The sequence below is a fragment of the Triticum aestivum genome, chromosome 4A (assembly GCF_018294505.1).
Source record: "Triticum aestivum cultivar Chinese Spring chromosome 4A, IWGSC CS RefSeq v2.1, whole genome shotgun sequence".
Classification (NCBI taxonomy): domain Eukaryota; kingdom Viridiplantae; phylum Streptophyta; class Magnoliopsida; order Poales; family Poaceae; genus Triticum; species Triticum aestivum.
In genome coordinates, this window is record NC_057803.1 from 736,971,456 (window position 1) to 736,989,338 (window position 17,883).

A 17,883-nucleotide genomic window follows, 5' to 3' on the forward strand; every position below is an offset into this window, starting at 1 on the left:
TAGTTTCACAGCTCACGCCACCTGGAACACCACAGCATAATGGTGTGTCCGAACTCGTAACCGCACTTTCTTGGATATGGTGTGATCTATGATGTCGCTTACCGATTTACCACTATCGTTTTGGGGTTATGCATTAGAGACAGTTGCATTCACTTTAAATAGGGCACCGTCAAAGTCCATTGAGACGACAATATATGAACTGTGGTTTGGCAACAAACCTAAGCTGTCGTTTCTTAAAGTTTGGGGATGTGATGCTTATGTCAAAAGGCTTCAGCCCGATAAGCTCGAACCCAAATCGAAGAAATGTGTCTTCATAGGATACCCTAAGGAAATAATTGGGTACACCTTCTACCAGAAGTCCGAAGGCAATATTTTTGTTGCTAAGAAAGAAACCTTTCTAGAGAAGGAGATTCTCTTAAAAGAAGTGAGTGGGAGGAAAGTAGAATTTGATGAGGTAATTGTACCTGCTCTCTATTTGGAAAGTAGCTCATCCAAGAAATCTGTTCCCGTGATGCCTACACCAACTAGAGAGGAAGCTAATGATAAAGATCATGAAACTACAGATCAAGTTGCTACAGAACCTCGTACGTCTGGTAGAGCACGATCCGCACCAGAGTGGTACGGTAATCCTGTTCTCGAGGTCATGTAACTTGACCATGACGAATCTACGAACTATGAAGAAGCTATGGTGATCCTAGATTCCGATAAATGGCTTGAGGCCATGAAATCTGATATAGGATCCATGAATGAGAACAAAGTGTGGACTTTGGTGGATCTGCCCGATGATCGGGGACCCATAGTGAATAAATGGATCTTTCAGAAGAATACTGACGCTGACGGTAATGTTACTGTCTATAAAGCTCGGACTTGTTGCAAAGGGTTTTTGACAAGTTCAAGGAGGTGACTACGATGAGATTTTCTCACCCGTAGCGATGCTTAACTCTGTCCGAGTCATGTTAGCAATTGCCGCATTTTATGATTATGAAATCTGGTAAATGGGTGTCAAAACAGCAATCCTTAATGGATTTCTTAAAGAAGACCTGTATATAATGCAACCAGAAGGTTTTGTCAATCCTAAAGGTGCTAACAAAGTGTACAAGCTCCAGCGATCTATTTATGGACTGGTGCAAGCATCTCGGAGTTGGAATATACGCTTTGATGAGGTGATCAAAGCATATGGTTTTGTACATACTTTTGGAGAAGCCTGTATTTAGAAGAAAGTGAGTGGGAGCTCTATAGCATTTCTAATATTATATGTGGATGAACGGCCGCGCCGTCACTGAGATCGTGCCTGTCCTTTACTCTTGCATCCCCAAACGACGCTGCAACTCCACAACAGCCGCCAATGGCCTCCGTGAAAACCAAGGGACTACCGACATCCATGGCACGATTGGCATCCCGGAGATTAGCAAATACCTCTTCCTTTCGCGCCTGACTGCCCAAACCACTCCCACCGACGAGATGGACAACCTACGCTTGAAGTTGACTTTGAATGGAGAGTACTCTGCCAAGACCGGATACCTTGCCCCTTCCCATGGCTCCACCCATTGCCAGGCTTGGAGGCTACTTGGAAGTGTTGGGCGCCGCCGCTAGTGCATTTCTTCCACTGGCTCGCCAACCTTGGCCGCTGGTAGACAGCCGACCACCTCATGCGCCGCAACCTACCACACCCACAATGTTTTCCGCTTTGCGATCAGGCTCCGGAGACGCTACATCACCTTCTCCTGGGATGCCCTTTCGCTCGACAGCTGTGGCACGCGATCCTCTCATGGTTGTGCCTCTCCTGTCTGCCGCCCAACAATGACGCCACACTCCACGATTGGTGGCGATCGGCAAGACAGAACACCCCCAAGCCTATGCACAAGGGTCTTGCTTCCACTGCCCTACTTGTGCCATGGATGATTTGGGAACATTGCAATGGCTACGTCTTCGAGGGTTCTCGCCCTTCGATCACCTCCCTGATCGCCACGATTAAGGACGAGCCGCACTTTGGGCCAGAGCCAGGGCTTTAGTGCTCTACGTCGTCCTACCACAAACCCGGGATGTTCACTAATGTTCGTGTACTTGCCTTGTAACTCGCCTCCTAAGAGGATTGTACGGAACTCCTTTTCAATAGAATGAAACGCAAATCTTTTGCATTTTAAAAAAAAAACTAAAATTAGGTGTGATTCACAGGCACCTGAGAAAGAGTTGTCCGTCTGCTTGCATGCCTTGTTGCTGCCTGCGACCAGTTTGACATATATGATGAGCAGTGTTCCCATGTATAATAGACCAAGACTATGTATGATACTATCTGGGCAATCCTCTTCTTACTATGGCAACCTACAATAGACGTCGTGATCTCCACAACACTCTGGTTATCTCTGTCAACGTTAATAACTCTTGTCTATTTGACTTGTTCACCTGCATGCGTACCCAATCAGATAACTATGGTGTGCAGCACTGGGTATCTCTGCCTTGTTCAACAGTTTTGCCAGTCGCCCAAGTTGAATGGAAAAAGGAAATGTTGTTCTTACTCACCACATCTATTTATTTCTGTCTTTAGGCCATGTTTGAACTGAACCCAGCCGTGGTCGAGAGATCAGAGCAAAGTACAGACAGAGGGATGAACTTTTCAAATATGCAAGGCAAATATAAAAAGTAGATTCTACTCTGATAATTTCCTTGTAATTCTGAACGGCTTTACTAAGATCTACTTTGTGTTCTACTTCTATACTCTCTTCCACTGGATTGCGGATAATTCATCTGTTGTTTGTCACATGACAATTCTTTTCTCTAAAACGAAACTCCAAAAATTCCGGAAGGAAGTGCCAACTAGATCCTTGGTCAAAAGCTTGAGACACTACAAACTGCTTCATCCAAGCTTGTGACACTGCAAACTGCTTCATCATGGGCCAAATGACCTTCCATTCTTGCATGGATCAGATTACTTTGTAGAGAGCATCGGCAGGATGGAATACTTTCCAGCGTAGTCTACAAACAAGAGCATCCAGATAGTGCTTTGGAAAAGACATGGCTATCCACTGAAAGGGTATGAAAGCCGCATGCAGCATCAAAACGAAAGAGCTATATGAGAGCAGCAAACTGAATCAATCGAAGCATCAACTACATAATCAGTAATACAGAGCAGCAAACTTGATCAGGAGTGCTACACATTCAGGAAGACTCGTGATCAATACAGAGCAGCAAACCTAATCAATCGAAGCATCAACTACATTTTTTCTTGCCAGTTACCACTGTCAACACAGACACCATGCTATGTTTGTGCTTGGACACGGTTAACAGTTAGTACTACTAGTTACATAAAATGTTTGGCATAATAATTAGATCACGAAGAAAGCAAGCTAGCTTATTAGTACACACATACCACATGTACCTTCACAAGAGTCAAGCAGCTTTAGAAATAGAAACTTGGTTAAAATCTCTGGAATAGTCCAATCTGCTTCTGCTGCACTTCTATTGCAATCCCAAATTATAGCACAAATGGAGATATACAAGAGTATGCGGTTCCGAAGCTGCAAGCACAGTTTGGTAATGAACGGTCCATTACCTGTTGTCTTCATACTGTCTGCAGTGTCCTTTGCTTCAGGCTGTTTTTTTTTTTTTGCCACTTTACTGAATCATGAAGCACTACAACATGATGTTTCTTTCACTTTTCATAAAGATAACTTTTACAACCTTGCAGGTTTCCATGGAAGTTCATGCAGATATCAGCAAGATATCGACATTATGATTTTCATTTCTGACAGAATTTTTGGAGTCTGACGATGTACACGGCGATTTTTCTTGCTTGTCGGGTACAATTTCGATGCGTACAGCCACGAGCACATTGACAGTGCATTACCAGGGCATCAATATATGGTACAGCCACGAGCACATTGACAGTGCATTACCAGGGCATCAATATATGGTTGCTAAGAGCACACAACTCTAAGCGTCTAAACCAATAGACAAACCTATATGTTATGGTCACTACATTTCTAACATAGTAAATGCCATGTCCTTGCCAAAATCCTATTTTCATATGTGAGACACAAGCTTATATGATACGAACCTTTGGTTTATCACTTTAAATAACAAAAAAAAGGACCAAACAAACACACTCCAGTAGGAAAATGTTTCATCAAAGCTTGCAATATTATTTTATTTTGTTGACATTGATGCAATTTCTTTGTGATTAACAGATCCAAGGCTCTACTGAATTCATTAAATACAGCAAAAATACATAAAAAGAACCTGCTCAAAGGTCGACTAGACATCACACCATAACCAGTATGATTGAACCTTTCAATAAACTACCCACATTGACAATCTGCACTAATATTTAGGATAATCATAATAACTGACTGTTATGGAAAAGAAGGCTGATTACAATATAATTAAGCCCCGTGGAACTAATACATGTCCAGAACAACAGCCAGCAAGGGCTAGGTAAACAAGAACAAGAGTAACAATGTCCTTTGGAAATGACATTATGCTTAAGCTGTAGGTTTACCAGGCATTGGCTCTGAACTGCAAATCAAGCAAGCAGGAGTGTGAGCACCAGCCAATTGAGTGGCATGATTCAAGCGGATTCCAATGTACATAGACAAATACTTCAGCCGACAGAGGAGCCAATTCTTGCACAAGGGTTGTCTGAACTTTGAAAGTAAGAAACTACTGCCCATCCGCATCTGCTAATGGCTCTGAGAAGAGATGAACATAGGGTAGAAATCGTTGTGTTATGTTCATGTTCTCAAGATTAATAATACAACTAACTTTTTGATGTCGCATATCATACGTTGCCAAGGTAGCACCTCCATATGAAAACAAGAAAATGGTGTCGCAATCTGGATGAATCCCAACAACCCTGTACTTCATCCTAGTCATGCTCAGAAGCATATCCATGCTGGCGGTATGCTTGAGGACGAATTCTTTACTGTTACAATCCTTGAGGCACCAAAGTGTTATCTCAGGAACTAGGCTTTCATAGGTAGCTACAGCATAGTGTAAGCATCCCTGCGACAATCCAATCATACAAAATCTCGAACAGTACGGCACACGGATAGTCTTCCACTCTTTCCCCTCCACGTCCACCCCCACCACCACATACTCGTTGCCGGTGCTGATGTCCTCCGGCTCGCCAATCACATACATCATACCGCCGACAAAGACACATTTACACCTGAAGAACGGCGCCGCTTTCTCAACCATCCCACTATCCCGGCGACTCCAGGCTCCTGTCCGCGACGAGTAGATGCTCACTCCTGTCATATAATTTGCCAGATAGTCCTCCTCGAAATGAAGAACGTGGAAATGCGACGAGACTGCCGGATCAAAAGCCAGAGCGCTGCAGTATGGCTATATCTGATTGCCGGCGCCGAAGGCTTAGGGGGCAGCTCGAGCCACTTACCAATGGCGGGATTGCACACCACAAAACGGCAATCATCCTCTGCCCAATCCCAAGGGGCCGCCTTCTTGGTGCAGCCGTGGTAGAGAACGAGACCATTGCAAGTGTCCATCTGGGCCATGTCCTTGTACTTGTTAAGTTCCAGGTAAGGAAGGGAAGGGTCGAATGGAGCTGGGCCGCCGGAGAGCTGGCGAAGTGGTGGCGATACCCGCTGCCGCAGAAGGACGTGTAGAGGAAGCCGGCAAGGGTCTGGGGCAACTTCTTGCGGTTGGCAGGGTCAGCGATGAGGTCGCGCCAGGGCAGGGAGACGCACTTGAAGCGGTGGAGGGATCTAGTAGGGAGGCGGGAGAGGATCTCGAGGATGAGGTCGTCGGTGAACAGCGCGGCCGCCTCCGCCGTCGCCCCTGGATAGTTGCACCTGCACAGCCCCGACTTGGTCTTCTTCTCGAGACTCCTCTCCTTCTCCGTCTCCGCCTCCATGGAGCAGAATTTGGAGGGAGTAGGCAGGGGAGACCGGGACAGGGATCTGCAAAAGGAGGGAGGAAATCCTCGATCTGGCTAGGAAATCATCGACCATATAGTCGGTGGTTGCGATCTTCGCCGTGGTGAGTCAGGAAAGGTACCTTAGTTTTAGGGCGGCTACGGGGGACGCTATACTTTTATTTTTATTTTCCGAGACTTGGATTAGATATATAGTCGTAGTGTACTTGTTTATTTTTTTAGACTTGAATTGGATAGAGTCGCTTATGCGTGTTTGTAACGAGATATAAGTGGCCCGCACATAATTATCCTGGCTTGTAATATTGTTTCATCTGATTTGTAGTACTACTCGGGATGATAAACACTGGATTTGCTTGTTCCCTATGGTTTAGAATAACTGGGATGATGAACACGGAATTTGTTTGCTTCCTATCCTATATGTTTCCATTGGAATGATTTCCTGTGGAACAATGAACATGACCTCATTTGGTCCCCGTACCTCTTGTTCGTCCTCACGAATTTTTTTTGTGTGACTTAGCCGACATGGTTGCTGAAAAAGACTAAAGAAGATCTAAAAACTAAAAGAGATACAGCGTACGGCGTGTCCGTGTTTTAGCACTCGGCGAAGAGCATTATACCCGGCGTACGTGAAAATTCCAGTAGCGCGCTGTCTGCACTCCAGACTCTCATATCTTTCCGGGTCAATTCAAACACACATTCTGGTTGGTGCAAACTCGCCATGAACAAGTTTGCTCAGGCTTTTTGTGGTGCCCTCTTCCTAACCTCAGAAGTCTGATGCTGAGCGGCTGGGATAGGGAAGTTAGCAGCTGTCCATGCACGCACACGATTCCATAATACTGAAGATAGCTTTCTTTTGAGCCGAACCACAAGGGGCCAACCCACACCGTTGAAGATTGTCGACCGCTAGAAGATTGTACTTTGCATGTTTCAGTAGCATGAACTGACACCGCTTCACTGTTTACAGGCTATATTCCTTCTGTGGATCCGCAAAATGTGCCGCCCTACATCCACAAAAATCCTCTGATAGTGAATTTCCGGATAATGATCGCACCTCCCCTCCCTCCCTCACACGACGCTAACACCACCTCGAGCATCCCCTCCTCCTAACTTCCTCCCCTCGCCGCCACCTTGACATACTGGCGGGCAGCGGCGGGGCGCTTTCCTTCCCCCGCTCGGTCCCATCAGGGTCAGGTGGGGCACAACGTTTGCTCGGGGCGTGTCGGCGCGGCGGCAGCAGCCGGCAGCGGCGTGAAGGGGCTGCACCAACAGTGGTGTGTGGTTGGCTCCAGTGGCGACGGACGACCGGATCTGGGCCCAGCCGGCAGCGGCGTGAAGGGGCTGCACCAACAGTGGTGTGCGGTCGGCTCCAGTGGCGACGGACGACCGGATCTGGGCCCAGACGGCGCAGGCTGCAGGCGTCCGCTCCTACCGTGGCCATGGCTGGTGGTGGTGGAGGCGCATCGGCAATGGCTGGTGGGCGTGCTAGTCGGGATCCACAAGTCCCGCCGGCTGGACGACGGCGGCAGTGCAGATGGTCTCCCCGGTGAGTTTTCTAGGCGGCCAGGGGCTATCCTTGGGGGCCATCCTCGCTGGTGGCCAGGCCTGCCATGGTGGCTTTGCGCGGTTCTGCGACGGCCGCTGAGATGGAGCGGCACAGGGGTGTGTCCGATGGGGAGGTTGGCTAGATGGATGGGCGGTGGCGATGTGCTCGAGCCACCCGTCACTGGCATAGGGGTGTGCTCGTCCGGATGTGTCCGCTCCCCCACCTCCCCCTTCCCCCAGCAGTGTGCTGGTTGTCTCAACTTCGGTGATGTTCAAGGTGGGTCGTTTGCTGCGGGACGTCGGACGGGGGCATCCCTCTGGTACAAAGCTGGACTCTTTGCATGGTCTTGGGGGTGCCTGGATGTTGGGCGGTGACCCTGGTGGCGGGAGGCGTGGCGTTTGAGGGCGGAACGTGCGTCTCAGGTGCGTGCGGGCAGCCATGACTTCGTGGGGGGCTTGGCTGCGGGTGGTTGGCGGAGCGGGGGTGTGTATGAGGGGTGTGAGCACCAAGGGTACATCACTTGCCCAGTTCTGGTACTGGCCCGCGGCGGCGGCGGCCATGGACGTCATATCCTTCCTGAAGGCTCCGTCGCGGTGCTCCCACTCCTTCATGTGGCTCCGGGTGAAAACTTGATCTTCGGATCGGACGGTGACGACTATCGTGGTCATACCCTGCTGGGAGGCACCGTCCTGGAGTCCTTCGTCATTGTCCTTCTCAACCCTCCTCGGTGACTCCAAGTAGCTCTTCTTGGCTCATCTCTAGTTTGCTTGGTTGTCGTCTGAGTGGTGTGCCCGACACCTTTGTATCTTGTCTTTTGTGTGTATGTGTTGTGTGCCGTGGTGGTGTGTGTTTGTAGCGGTTCGCTCGGATGTATGTGGTGATGGTTGCTTTATAATATAAAGCCGGGTAACCTTTTTGGTAATTTCAAGATGATCAAGTGTACACTACACAAATGCAGGGGAGGCAAATTTGGCTACACTGCCTAGACAACTACTCCCTCCGTTCCAAAATAGATGACCCAACTTTGTACTATAAGTTAGTACAAAGTTGGGTCATCTATTTTGGAACGGAGGGAGTAAGTAACAATGAACAGAGTAAAACTCTCAGCTCAGCTTTATTTAGACGACGTAAACACGTCAAGCAGACTCCTTACTCCTCCTGAATACATCTCTTGAGGTTAACTGTGCCAAAGTATCTGGAAGTCTGTTGCAGAGTCAAAAAGCTTTTTTTTCAGAGAACACATGATCTTCTGTCGTAGTAATATATCTCAAGGCGGTGGGGTGGTACCTCGAGTGAGTGTGCGATGCTCTTCCTAATCCCTGAAAAGAGATGTCCGTCTGTCTGCCTGCCTTTTTTGTTGCCGCCTGCAACAAAATAGACATATATGATGAGCACTGTTCCCAGCTTACATTCTGTAGCTACTACTGTTGTTAAATCTTTGCTGCCATTTCACACAGGAAAGGTCTTGTCGTGAGAATTCAACTTTGGATCCAAGGAAGTGAAAAAAACTACAAAGGTAGGAAAAAAAAAAACTAAAACCACTAGACCAAGATTTATGTATGATACTGGTAGCTGGGATTCAGTCCTCTGCTTGTTGTGGCAAATGTTCAGACTGAGGGCAAATGAATTGCCAGCTCTTTATAGATTTAAAACTGTTGCAGATATTGATCACTTCACTGGTTAAAACTACCGAGATCCAATGCAAATCATAAAAGCAAAGTTTCAGTTTGTGAAAGCGCCATTCAACCAGGTTAACGATGCAGTTTCAGGAAATTGCATGTCCTCCAAGCAACCTTCAACGGATGTCGTGATCTTCACAACACTCTGCTTACCTCTGTATTTGACTTCTTCCACTGTATGCTGCCCCAATCAGAAAACTATGGTGTGCAACACTGGGTATCTTCAACTGTTTCGTTAGTCACCTTGAATGGAAAAAAGGGGGTGCACTTTCAAGCCAAATTTGAAATGAACCGGGCTGTGGTTGAGATCACAGCAAGGACAAGAAGAGAAGAAGAGATCACAGCAAAAATACAAACAAAGGGATGAACCTAAATATGCATCGAAAATCGAGAAAACAGATTCTGATTTGGTTGTTTTCTTTCTATTACCATCGTTTCCCCCTCCTTTGTAAGTCTAAAGGGCATACTAAAATCTACCAGCTCTTTGAGTTCGAAACTCTCTTGGACTTGATTGGGTTGGACTGTATAACGGGTACCTAATCTGCTGTAACATGTCAATTATTTTCTCTAAAATAAAACATGACAATTCTTCTCTCAATTCTCAAAGGAGCTTCTGCCTCGATGATGATCAGTAAGGCAGAGATGCTCCCTGCCCAAAGGTTGATGACTCTGCAATGTTCAGAGTGGTAATACAAAGTTGTTTCATCCAAGATGGGCCACGCAGCCAGAGAGTGTGCACAACTATTATATGGCCTACCAATGTTGATGATAAAATAAAAGCAGGAGGACAGCCCAACCTAACAGACACATTAAAGATCTTTTATCCTTCACAAGCATGACCATGTGCTACTGCATTAGCTTCCTTAAGTTATCTTCAGAAACTCCCTGCCCATCTAGTAACACTCCTATATAGCTGCAGCGCTGGTTATCCTCTGTATAGTCCGGATGTCCTCATCCCAATCAGAATTGACCATCATTATATCACATCTCAACCGAAAGAGTCTGGTGATTTCTTCCTTGTATTTGAAAATGACACCTGTTGCCCCCCAAAATGGGATCTTCGTCGAAGACTGACTGAGTCAATTTTAAGTTTTAACCATATGCCTATAGCCGGCCTTAAGTCCAGCAATATCTTTTGATGCCACTCTCCTTTTTCTGCACAACTCCGGGAAATTTGCAAGTTGATAGCCATGGCAGATCTAGCATGAACATGCACCGCATCATCACTTACATGCCCGGGACTGGGCTCCGCCGGGCTGGTATTGGGAGGTGCTACCTTCCGGGGAACGTAGGTTGGTGAGGAGCCAGCCTGTTGTTGACCCGATCCTTGTTTGGTAGCGGTCGCGTGGGCCAGTGATGGTGCCGAGGCTTCCGGACACCGCGGAGGTGGTACGTCACCATGTCAGCGAGGAGGACGAGCACGTCCGTCGCAACATGGTTGCGTTGGAGGGCAGGTTCGACAATACCTGGCAGGTTCTTCAGGGATCTCACTGGAGCTATGTCCTGTGATGGTTCCTTATCTTTGGGTGTCCACTGCCCGCGACGATACCCGTCGGGCGCTACGGTTCTAGCTGTATTAGCGATGCTATATGTATGATAGTATTCGAGGAGTATTAATATTCGACGATGTACGGACACAAGAGATGATGTAATTTTGGTTATAATTGAATGCATGCTAATTTGAATATTACTTTATTTTACGATTTGGTTTTGCTTATTGAATGCTCATATTGGAAAAGTACTCCTACTTTAATTGTACAAGTTTAATATTTGAATTATGAACATAGGCCGGAAATGTCGTACTCGGACGATGAAAACCGCTCGGGGGAGTGCGACTGGTGCCACGACGACCGAGGTATGTGCGACTGGTTCCTTGAGCTGGACGAAGATCGGCGCTTCAGCTTTAAGCTCGAGGAGACTTTCGATGTTGAAACGGTACGCAATGACGACAATAGTTTTTTTCATAATTAAGCACGACTTCAACTATTTTAACGTGTATTTTTCATCTTTTTCAATTCGACTAGCTTATCCCATGCTATGCAAGACGCTATGTGCTACGTCTTGAGCTTGCGTTGGTTTTCCCCAAAGAGGAGAGGATGATGCAGCACAGTAGCGTAAGTATTTCCCTCAGTTTTTGAGAACCAAGGTATCAATCCAGTAGGAGACCACGCGCAAGTCCCTCGTACCTGCACAAAACGATAGCTACTCGCAACCAACGCGATTAGGGGTTGTCAATCCCTTCACGGTCACTTACGAGAGTGAGATCTGATAGAGATAATAATTTTGGTATTTTTGGTATAAAGATGCAAAGTAAAAAGTAAAAGCAAAGCAAAAATAAAGTGATAGAGATTGATATGATGAGAATAGACCCGGGGGCCATAGGTTTCACTAGTGGCTTCTCTCAAGAGCATAAGTATTCTACGGTGGGTGAACAAATTACCGTTGAGCAATTGACAGAATTGAGCATAGTTATGAGGTTATCTAGGTATGATCATGTATATAGGCATCACGTCCGAGACAAGTGGATCGAAACGATTCTGCATCTACTACTATTACTCCACACATCGACCGCTATCCAGCATGCATCGAGAGTATTAAGTTAAAAACAGAGTAACGCCTTAAGCAAGATGACATGATGTAGAGGAATAAATTCATGCAATATGATAAATACCGCATCTTGTTATCCTCGATGGCAACAATACAATACGTGCCTTGCAACCCTTTCTGTCACTGGGTAAGGACACCGCAAGATTGAACCCAAAGCTAAGCACTTCTCCCATTGCAAGAACTACCAATCTAGTTGGCCAAACCAAATGGATAATTCGAAGAGGCTTGCAAGGATAACTCAATCGTACATAAAAGAATTCAGAGAAGAATCAAATATTATTCATAGATAAGCTGGATCATAAACCCACAATTCATCGGTCTCAACAAACACACCGCAAAAAGAAGATTACGTCAAATAGATCTCCACGAGAGAGGGGGAGAACATTGTATTGAGATCCAAAAAGAGAGAAGAAGACATCTAGCTACTAGCTATGGACCCGAAGGTCTGAAGTAAACTACTAACACTTCATCGGAGGGGCTATGGTGTTCATGTAGAAGCCCTCCGTGGTAGATGCCCCCTCCGGCGGAGCTCCGGAACAGGCCCCAATATGGGATCTCGTGGATACAGGAAGGTACGGCGGTGGAATTAGGTTTTTGGCTCCGTATCTGATCTATTGGGGGTACATAGGTATATATAGGAGGAAGGAGTACGTCGGTGGAGCGTCAGGGAGCCCACGAGGTAGGGGGCGCGCCCAGGGGGGCACGCCCTCGACCCTCTTGACCGCCTCTGGCACTTCTTGGAGTAGGTTCCAAGTCTCCTGGATCACGTTCGGTGAGAAGATCACGTTCCCGAAGGTTTCATTCCGTTTGAACTCCGTTTGATATTCCGTTTCTTCGAAACACTAAAATAGGCAAAAAACAGCAATTCTGGGCTGGGCCTCCGGTTAATAGGTTAGTCCCAAAAGTAATATACAAGTGGAAAATAAAGCCCAATATAGTCCGAAACAGTAGATAAAGTAGCATGGAGCAATCAAAAATTATAGATACATTGGAGACGTATCACTATGTCTTGGAGAGGATGGGTTTTGAAGACCATGAAAGTATGGAAACCAAAACAATTCACCTAAGGACCCATCATGGTGTGGGTTTTGAAGTAAAGCTGTACAATGCTGAGAGTGTAACCCATTTTGGTTGCAAAAATTGGAAAGCACTTTGCAAAATGTATTGTTTTGATGAGGGCATGCTTGTCACCATGGATCTTGGTGATCCTACAATCGAGCAAGACAATATGGACATTTGGGTCCTTGTGCATACACTTCCAATTCTTCCCACATGTGAGCTTCTCAGACATAGTTATTAAGTAATTTATATTGTTTATTTCAAAATAGTTGACAACTTATTTCCATTGACAACTTATATTCATTGTTCAAAGAATGTGCGGAAGATGGTAGACAAAACCCACTACACCGATGGCTCCGAATTAACTTATAAGGAGAAAAATCATCTGATCGCATTTTGTACTGATCTTGAGAATTACAATATCTACAATCAAACTCCTCAACATTATGGTCAATATGTGCCACTACTGCACGGGTCGAACTACGGTAACTACCATGGAGATACCCTGGTAAGATTTTTTACTATTACGAGATCTGTGCATGATTTTGCATACTTCTAAAACTAGTACATCATTGCTAACTATGAAGTTATTACTATGTTTTTCAACAGAAAATCCTGAATGATGGTGTGCCTCATCTGATGTATATACGCACGGTCGCCTTGATGTTTTGAACATACAACCAGGTCGTCCTACGAATCTCAACTGTGCATACCGGATTTCTAAAAGAAGTGGAGACATGACAATCAAAGAATGGAAAAAATGTATGGACAGTCGTAAGGAGCTTTTTGGAAGCAAAAGGAAGCGAAGCACAAGAATTAGAGACAGGATGATCTCCATTCTTCATAATGGAGAGTCAGGGTCTATATTGTTTTATGCTATATTACCTTAAGGTTGTTTAGGTCCTACCTGATACTGATGATCATGTGCTAAGAACAATTATGTAGGGTTGGGTTCGATGACTATGAGGATGATGATCGTATGACTTGTTATTAATAACAAGTAGAAGTTGTATGATGATGCATGATTAGTAGGACTTGTTATTATATATGATGATGTATGATGCGAGCATGAGTTATTATATATCAGCGGGTAAAATGAACATAGCAGTAGCGTTGGTAAACCAAGGACGAAGATATAAGAGAGGACACTTCTCTCTATTAGCTAATAACACCTAAATTAACCCCCAAAACCCCTAAACCAGCCACTTTTTTTAAAAAAGAAAAACCTCAGCTCCAGCCAGCTGCTGATGCGTGGAGGCCTTTTGGTCCCGGTTCATGTCACCAACCGGGACCAAAGGCCCCCTTGCCTGGGCTGCCCACAGTTGCCACGTGGAGGCACATCTGTTCCGGTTCGTGTAAGAATCGGGACTAAAGGGGAAGGGCATTAATACCGACCTTTTTGTCCCGGTTCTTAAACCGGGACAAAAGGCCCTCACGAACCGGGACAATGCCCTGTTTTCTACTAGTGAACAACCCCAAGTACGCAAGTACGAGAGTGTTGTCCTTCTCTTTGCCCATTTCTCATAGGGAGTGATCTCATTATCCTTTGTCTGAACTTTATTCACGACATGACATGCCGTCAATATAGCCTCCCCCACCATGCCTTGGATAAACCCGATGTATCTAACATGGCGTTAACCAAATCAGTTAGAGTATGGTTTTTCCGCTCGGCAACCCCGTTTGACTGGGGTGAATAGGGAGGCGTCCTCTCATGAATAATGCCGTGTTACGAACAGAAAGAATCAAACTCACTCGAGAAGTACTCTCCACCACGATCTGACCGAACTCGTTTAATCAACTTCTGTCTTATAGATTTTAAAGTAGTGTAGAGCCTCATCTTTAGTATTTAACAGATACATATAGCAATATCTAGTGGAATCATCTATCAATGTCATGAAGTATTTCTTTCCACCTTTAGTCAACACACCATTCATCTCACAAAGATCAGAATGTATGAGTTCTAATGGTGCCAAGTGTCTCTCCTCCGCGGCCTTATGAGGCTTGCGAGGTTGCTTAGCTTGCACACATGAAAGGCACTTAGAACCTTTGGCTAAAGTGAAACTCGGGATTAAATCCAACTTGGCTAGCCGCGTCATAACACCGAAACTAATGTGACAAAGACGTGAAGGCCAAACTTCAGATTCATTAACATTCGAATGAATATGGTTCACGACTTTATTACAAAAATCTGCGAGGGAAAGGCGGAACATCCCTCCGCTCTCATAACCTTTTCCAACAAAGATTCCATATTTCGTAACAACTAATTTATTAGACTCGAAAACCAACTTAAACCCTTCTCTACATAGAAGGGAGCCACTAACGAGGTTCTTCTTGATGGCGGGGACATGTTGCACATTCTTCAACTGCACGATCCTTCCCGAAGTAAACTTCAGATCGGCCGTGCCAACACCGTGAATAGAAGCACTCGCGCCATTCCCCATCAATACGGACCCGTGGCCTGTGACCTGGTAAGAAGTGAACAATGAAATGTCAGCACACACATGAACACCTGCACCTGTGTCCACCCACCAATCGGTAGGCTGAAACACTGAAAAAATAGTAATTAAATTACTGTACCCAGATTCACCATTCTCATTGTTGCCCACAATCATGTTGACAGACTTGGAGTCCTGTCCTGGCTTCTTGTACTTGTTTGGGCACTTGTTGGCCCAATGTTCAACCGAACCACAAGTAAAGCAGCCCTCATCCTTCTTGTTCTTCTTGAAGGTCTTCTTACCCTTCTTCTTAAAGTCGGTATTATGTTGGACACCGTTCTTTCCCTTGGGCTTGTGGGAGTTGAAGTTCTTCTGGTTCAGCATGTTGGCGACAGAAGTCCCTTCGGCCCCTTTTCCGTGCGAGTCTTTTGCCCTTGACTTCTGCTCAACACTCAGATGGCCAATGACATCCTCCACAGAGAATTCACGCCTCTGATGTTTCAGAGTGGTGGCAAAGTTCCTCCAGGAATTAGGAAGCTTAGCGATTATGCAGACCGCGACAAACTTGCCCGGTAACTCGCACTTAAGAAGCTCAAGCTCCTTAACAATGCATATTATCTCATGAGCCTGCTCCAATACAGGACGGTTTTCAACCATCTTGTAATTGTGGAACTGCTCTATAATATACATCTCGCTCACGGCATCGGCGGCCCCGAACTTAGATTCGAGCGCCTCTCACAAGTCCTTGGCGACATGCACATGTAGATATGCGTCGACCAGTTTATCTCCGATCACGCTAAGGACTGCTCCGAGAAACACAACGGTGGCCTCCTTGAACGCCTTCTCCTGTTCAGGAGCAATCATTCCCGTGGAGACACCGGTGACCCAGAACACGTTCATAGTCGTGAGCCATAAAGTGGTCTTAGTCTGCCAACGCTTAAAATACGTACTGGTAAACTTATCCGGTTTCAGTGCAGCGGCAAAGCCACTTGCCGAAAAATTCCTACATAATAGGTTTTTGGATTGTTGAGTAAATAGGCAATTTCTCGATTAAATTAATCCACGAGTAAATCACTAACATGGCATTGACACAAATAAACGCATACTGATATTCAGTCAAGCTAGCACATACTATGGTAATTGCAGAAAGATCTACGTATAACGCTAGCATGGCTAAAACAGAAAACAGTAGGAGCGGGATAAACGAGTTATAACTCCAGTAGGCCATGCAGAGGCCGCGGCGTTGGTGGCAGCAGCGGCGTCCTCGGCGGCCTTCTTGTCAGCTTCAACTTTCTCGGCGGCGGCATGTTCGGCGTCGGTGGACATGGTGATGATGAAGGCAACGCGGACGTAGAGGAAGTAGACGATCGGAAGCAAGCAGTCGCGTAATCGCTTCCCAAAAACCTATTCGCCCCTCACCCCGTATAGGAACCATAAGGGCGTGGTTTCGGTGACCTGCTCTCCCGTCGACCGTGTACGCGGCGGAGGGGATGGGGTCACCGGCGGCAGCAGCAGCAAGGGAACGACGGTGGGCGTGCGCGTGGAGCAGATGTGATCTGTTCGTGGCGGCTAGGGTTAGGAGACACCGCACACTTATATAGACGCAGCCGCGTGGAGAGACGTGGGCTCGACCCACGTCCGAGTCCGTGATAGCCCACGATCCGACGTCTCAGATCGTGGCCCAGCCGTCAGAAAACTCTTCGTTAGTGACTGGCAAAAATAAGCGCGTAGGTGTGAGCTCGGCTCGGCTCAATCCCGCAACCCGCGGCGCGTCGCGTCGTGACGAGGCGTGGCGTGGCGAGGCGGGCGGTGGAGGAGGAGTCCGCGAGGGCCTCTTTTCTTCTCAAGCTTCAATAGCATGTAGAAGAGAAACCCTTATAAGGAGGTCCAACTCCTCTTCCACTTCCGGGGTGAGACTAAACTTCCCACTACACCTAGTGCCATATAACCCACATGGGCCCTTAGAGAATTTTCAGAAATTTCTATATGGGCCTAGAGCCCATCTCAAATTTCAGCAATCCCCCACCAGATCTCGAAGGCCCATTGTGTCCTCTGTTTCAATTACTGTTTCGATATACCAGTGTTTTAGTGAAGGCCTGTTAAGGTTGAACTTCACCTAGAGCAAGTAGCTACACTCCTTCACAACTGAACAATGGACCATGCCTTGAATTGTCAGTTTGGCGTAAAGAAGTTTCACCACATGTCTTACTAGTACTAGGCTGCCGAAGGCTGACCCCTCGGGTGGAGCATATAAGTCACACTCCTGGCCTATTCATGAGCATACTAGAGATCACCCCAATCTCATAGACTGTGACCAGCAGTCGGGCTCACATAGGTGTATTCCTCCAAAGATCGCTCTGTAGGATAGCATCTTGCTCACTTAAGCTTTGGAACACATTAAGACAGTAGTCACCCTACCATACAGTATTGAGAGTATTGCATTTCCAACGGAGTGGATTAGTATAGTTACTCTCCTCAGTTCACCACTGGCTTGTTTTCCCAGGTCCTACTTCACGGGATCTCCTATCACATAGGTTGGGTTACCACCATGGCAACTATGTGGGTCTCATACCCATCTCCCTCGATGCATTATCTATCACAATACGTGATAGCCCTTTCGTAAAGGGATCTGCCAGATTCTTAGCCGTATGGACATAGTCCAACGCCATC